The sequence below is a fragment of the Dasypus novemcinctus genome, chromosome X, assembly GCF_030445035.2.
Source record: "Dasypus novemcinctus isolate mDasNov1 chromosome X, mDasNov1.1.hap2, whole genome shotgun sequence".
Lineage (NCBI taxonomy): Eukaryota > Metazoa > Chordata > Mammalia > Cingulata > Dasypodidae > Dasypus > Dasypus novemcinctus.
This window is the reverse complement of record NC_080704.1, coordinates 67,080,073-67,086,477: the sequence shown is the minus strand read 5'-3', so window position 1 is coordinate 67,086,477 and position 6,405 is coordinate 67,080,073.

Sequence of the window (6,405 nt, the reverse complement as noted above, 5' to 3'; positions counted from 1 at the left end):
ATGTGATGCGCTCCCTGCAGCACCTATTATACAAAGAAAATAAAAATGAAGAAAAATTGCGAAAAGGAAAAAAAGAGAAGAGAAAATGGGAGGAATGAAAAGGGGGCGAAAAAACCAAGAACAAAAGAGAGAAAAAACTAAATAAATGAAAAAGGACCTTGGGGGATAAAATGGGAGAAATGGGAGAAAATACTTGGAGACAATGCAATTTAGCAACCACGACAAAAAAAAAGAGGACCAAGTTTCAACTTAGGAATCCTCTTTGCAGTTAAATAAAATGCTTAGGTATCTGACTTTCCCCCTTTCTCCCTTCCTCACTTCTTTCTCTCCCAGCGCGGCAGGAAAACTTCCTCAGAGGTTCGGTAGGAGATACAAGTTGGTCCTTGTTGAACCAACTCAACACAGAAGACTATGACTCTTTATTTCCTGTGTGAGAAACCCTAAATATGCTATTGGAAGTTTGGATAGCATGTCCTACAGTCCCTCTCCCTTAAGTTTGCTAGGGGAGGTCTAATGGATTTTCTGACTCCACCTTCTCCCAGACCAAGTTTCCTATCCCAGGACGTTTAGGTAAATTGGGCTTCCTCCGCAGATTTGCCTCTCCTTTTTTCCCAGACTCTCCCCAATTCAGCTGGTACACTCCTCCATGCTCAAGGAGAAAAAAAATAAAAACACAAAACGCGGAAGGCTAGGGTAATCAAGGAGCTCAGACAGACTTCATGGCACGGTGCATTTGGGAATCGGAAGTCCGTGATATTGCAGATTCAAGGTGTATGAGTCTGTGGAGCATGGGCTACCAGGGTTTAGGGGATACAGACCCAGAAACCACACATCCAGTTAACACGGGGTTTGGGAACACCATAGCACAACAAAGTTTTCAGGGATCGCCACAGCCGGGCTGCCAGCCCTAGGAGGAGGGTACCCACCCACAACTTCTGTCCTCTGTGTCAGAAACCCAAATTTTCACCTCTCACAACAATCTCTTTTGTCACTGTCTCACCAAGTCAACATCCAGACATCTCCTGCCCTCCCAGCCCCCAATACAGCCCGCTCAGTGTTTGGGAACACCACAGCACAACAAAGATTTCAGGGATCACTGTGGGAAGGCCGCCAGCCCTAGGGAGAGGGGTTCTGCCTACAACTTCTGACCTCCATGTCAGAAACCCAAAATTCCACCTCTTACAAGAATCTCTTCTGTCACTGTCTCACCAAATTGACATCCAGACACCTCTTGCCCTGCAAGCACCCGAAAAAACCCGCTGATGGTTTGGGAACACAGCAGCACAACCCAAAAATATTTTTAATTCACATTTTAACGTCTTTTTGAACCTGTGGATTATGTAGAAGTGCATTGTTTAATTCCAAGTGTTAGCACATTTTCCTGATATTAATTTCATTACATTCTGAATACATACTTTCTTTGATTTCAGTTATTTCAAATTTGGCAAGGTTTGTTTCATGAAGTAATATATGGTTTAACTGAGTTTATGTTCCATATGATCATGAGAGTAATTTGTATTCTGCTTTCCTTGGATGAATTATTCCACAAATGTCAATAAATGCAGTTGGTTGAAATGCATTGTGGCAAGATGTCAATGTAAGAAGCTCCAAGTATCAATCCCTCAACCAGAACAGCTATTCAACAGCTAGGAACAATCTGATTTAGCTATTTTGAAAGTTCAGAGTTCAGTAGAACACTGTTGTATTCAGGGAAAAATGGACAGAAAACTATAGTAAAGTACAGTAAATACCAGTGAATTCCACTCACTGTGGAGCAGCAACCATTGCCTAACTTCCAGTCTCTTCTGCAGTCAATGATGAAATACTTAACTCTGGCACCTGGTGCAGCTTGTTGGTGGTAGCAAGGTGTATAAACACATAGTTCTCCAAGGTTTGGAGACTTGTGGTACTACAGGTAATCGTTGATTTTGATTATTTCACCTAATTTCGGTATCTGGCTGTGAAGGTGGCCATTTTTCCAATCCCCTCACCAGAAAAAGTGGCAGAGGAGCATAAAGACACTTTCTCAAAATTACAGAAAAGAGGTAAATAGCTATATTTACTGAGCAAGTAAGGAACCAAGAAAATGAAGTTGAAAGGAGCCATAAGAGAAGCTCTTGGCATACTTGCTGACCCCTCCTTCACATTTTCCACAGAATGGGGCTGGCAGATGATCCCTATATAGTCCCTCAGCCACATTCCAGATTGGAAAGACTAACCTGGGAAATGCCCTTTTTCTCCTCTCCCCTCCAAGAAATTTCCCTCCAGACAAAAACAGTTTGAGACACAACTTTGGTAATAAACAATTAAGTCAATCAGCCTAGGGCAAAATATTACCTACTTTAAGTTCAGTGGTGGAGTACCTAGGAGAGGGAGAATATATGTTTCCTCAGGGAATAAAGCAGACACTCAAATTCTTATAAATAGGGAATGCCTAAGGACACTAGCAAGCACAAGACCAGGGTAAGAAACAGGGAGAAAAGACAGGGAGATCCCTGCATTTTGCATTTATCTTGAGATGACCATCTTCTCAGAGGGCTGAACTATGAAAGAGCGCACTAGCCAATATAAAACCTATTTCAAAGACTGTGAAAGGTGTTTTGCACTTTGTTTGATTTTGTTAGCTCCTGGCACTGAAGATAATCTCTGCAATATCATTATGTGGATTTAAACTCAGGAATCAGACATCTCAGAAACTCAATCTCATGACTAACATTGAAAATATTTAAAATGTGAAGCATGAAACAAAAGGTTACAAGACAAACTAAGAAACAGAAAATGATGGCCCATCCAAAGGAAGAGAATATGAACAAAACTACTGGAGTTGAAATTTTTGAAATCAAAAATTGTAGGAGGTTTTCAACAGCAGATTGGAATTGACAGAAAAAAGAATAAGTAAACTCAGAGACAAGACAATTGAAATAAGCCAGCGTGAGGAGAAAAAGAAAAAAACTAATAAAAAAACAGACCAATGGAACTCCACAAATATACCAATATCCTCATTATGGGAGTCACAGGGAAAGACAGAGAGAAAGGGACAGAGGAATACTCAAGGAAATAATGACATAAAGCTTCCCGAAGTTGCCAAAAGCATAATTATACACATCCAAAAATCCCAGAGGAAAACAAATATGAAAATATGACTAAATGGTGATCACACTGTCAAATGCAAAAGATGAGATAATTCTAAAGCTGCAAGAGAAAAGCAGTATGTTTTATATAACAGTTTTCCAATTAGGTTAAGTGTAATTTTTTTCATCAGAAAACTTGGAGACAGACAATAGGTTGAAATATTTAAGTTCTTAGAGAAAATAAACCTTGACCAAGAATTGTATATCCTGCAAGATTTTCTGTCAGATAATGAGGGTGATATTCATACATTTACCAATAAAGCTGAGAGTTCATTACCACTAGACCTTCCCTATAAGCAATGGTAAAGTGAGTCCTTCAGACTAAAAGTAAAAGACAGTAAACAGTAGATCGAAGAGGCATAAAGAAATAAAGACTTCTGGTAAATGTAACCATGTGGCTAATTATACATCCCATTAATATTTTATAGTGTTTTCTGAGAATGTAACTCCACTTCTTCATACAAGTGCTAAAATGAAAATGCATAGAAAGCAATGATATATATATATGGTTTGGGATGTAAAATGTATAAAAATATAATTTGTAATGGTGTGGATGGCAGAAATATGGATGCTAAAGGTACTTCTGATGAGGCATTGGAAATGATGAATGTGCCTTTGGGAACCATAAGAAGGGAGATCCATGTTTTAAAGTGGCATAGAATTTTGAAAAATTGAGTCCTGAGGTTGAGCAGAAGACAGAATTTGTAAGTGACAAGCTTGGTTATTTAGCTGAAGAGATTTCCAAACTAAATGTGGAAACTGTGACCTGGCTTTTCCTTGTACCTCATAGTAAAATGCAAGAAGAAAGGGAAGAATTGATAACTGAGTTCCTGGCATAAAGAAACCAAAAAGAAAAAGAAAAAAAGAAAAAGAAAAATCCTTTAAAAATGGGCATGTGATTTGAATTGACACTTCTCCAAGAAAGAAATACAAATGGCTACAAAGCACTTGAAAAAAATGTTCAACATCACTAACAGTTAGGGAAATGCAAATCAAAACACTGGGGATTTGTGGGAATGCAAATCAAGTCATCATACACCCATTAGACTGCAGCTATTTAAAATTAAACAGAAGACCACCACACCATGGAGCCTAGAGTGATTACAACTGAAAATGGGAGGATTGCATCCAGCATCCAGGTGGAATCTGACCCTCCTCTTGACATAGAGGTGCAATGGACACAACCAATCCAATGTCCACATAGAAGAGGTGGCATTGGAATGGGAAAAGTGGACATAGTGGACGAAGGGTATGGGGAAAGGCAGGAAGAGATGAGAGGTGGAGGCGTCTTTGGGACATGGAGCTGCCCTGGATGGTACTTCAGAGGCAATCACCGGACATTGTAAATCCTCACAGGGCCCACTGGATGGAATGGAGGAGAGTATGGGCTATGATGTGAACCAATGTATATGAGGTGCAGAGGTGCCCAAAGATGTACTTACAAAATCCAATGGATGTGTCATGATGATGGGAACGAGTGTTGTTGGGGGGGGGGAGAGGGGGGGTGGGGGGATGGGGTTGAATGGGACCTCACATATATATTTCTAATGTAATATTATTACAAAGTCAATAAAAAATAAAAAAATTAAAAAAAAATTAAATTAAACAGAAGAATACAAGTGTTGGAGATAATGTGGAGGAATGGGAACCCTCATCTCTGCCAATAGGAATGCAAAATGGTGCAGCCATTGTGGAGGACAGTTTGGGGGTGCCTCAGGAAGCTAACTATAGAACTGTCATATGATCCAGCAATTCCACTGCTCGGTATATACCCAGAATAATTGAAAGCAAGGACCTAAACAGATATATGCACATCAGTGTTCATAGTGGCATTATTCACTATGGCCAGAAGTTGGAAACAACCCAAATGCCCATCAACAGATGAAGGGATAAAGAAATTGTGGTATACACATACAATGGAATATTACTCAGCTGTAAGAAAAAATGCACTATTAACATATGAGATAACATGGATGAGCCTGGAAGGTCTTATGTTGAGTGAAGCAAGCCGGGCACTGAAGGGCAAATATTACATGACCTCACTGATATGAATAAGCAAATTGAGCACACTTACAGAGCTAGAGTCTGGAAGATAAGATTACAGGAGATAGAAAGGAATAAGAAGGTTGTGAGCCAACGTCCATATGGGCAAAATCTGTGATAAAGTGCAAATGTGTAGTTTTGCAATGGATGGGCATGACAGTGGTGCAATGATATTAAGTTGTGCAGCGCTGGTTTGTCAGGAGGCTAGGGTAGGGAGGGTGGGTTGGACAGTATATGGAACTTTGGGGATTTTGGGGGAGGGAGCAGGTGAACACTGGGGATTTGCGGGTGTGTGGATGAAATTACAATGTTGGGAATGTTCTTCTGGCAATATGGAATGGGATGATGATTGGCTTAGGGTGCTGGATATGAGGAGCATTTAGGAAAGGTTGCACCTGGGCAGGCTTCTATGTAGTGAGTGTTCATAATGTCGTAGTTTGTTGTATCAGTGGGTGGAGACCCACATAACCAGTGGGAAGATAATGGACTCCCATTCTGGAGAGTCCTGCTATGTTCTCAAACAGAGGGATGAGAGTCTCTTGAGAGCACAGACAGTGCTTAATAGAGGAGAACCTACCAGTATGTCAAGCCCTAAATGTTGTTGCAAGTAACTAAGAATCTTGTTCTTCACAGAGCGAAACCGGGTGGTTGCCATGGTCCCCGAGGAGAAAGGTAGGGAGGAATAGGGTAAATGTAATATGGGGCATTTTGGGGACAATGGACGTGTTCTACATGACCTTGTAATTATTGATAAGGTTAAATTTCATCAAAATTTCATAAAATTGTATGGTACAAAATGTAAACCATAATGCAAACCATTGATGATGTTTACTAGCTATGTTACAATATTCATACATCAATTGTAACAAATGTACCATCCACATATGAAATGTTATTAATAAGGGAAAGATGAAAAGGGGGAGGATGTTGGGTATATGGGAATCCCCTATATGCTGTATGGGACTTCCCTGTAATCTACATCTTCTCTAAAAATAAAATGTAAAAAGTAAGAAACTGGGGGAATGAAAGGAGGAAAATGTCACTGTGCATACAAGACAACTGATTTTACAGTGATAAAAGACATAATGTCAAAAATTTTTTTAAAATTCATTATTTTTGAATCTCTGGACTGCCTATGTGCCAGCTGGGCCCTGAGCCTCACAGAATTGCAACACCTACTCTCCAGTTCATTGTACTTACACAGATCAGCTAACAAGGAGGTGAGGATAGT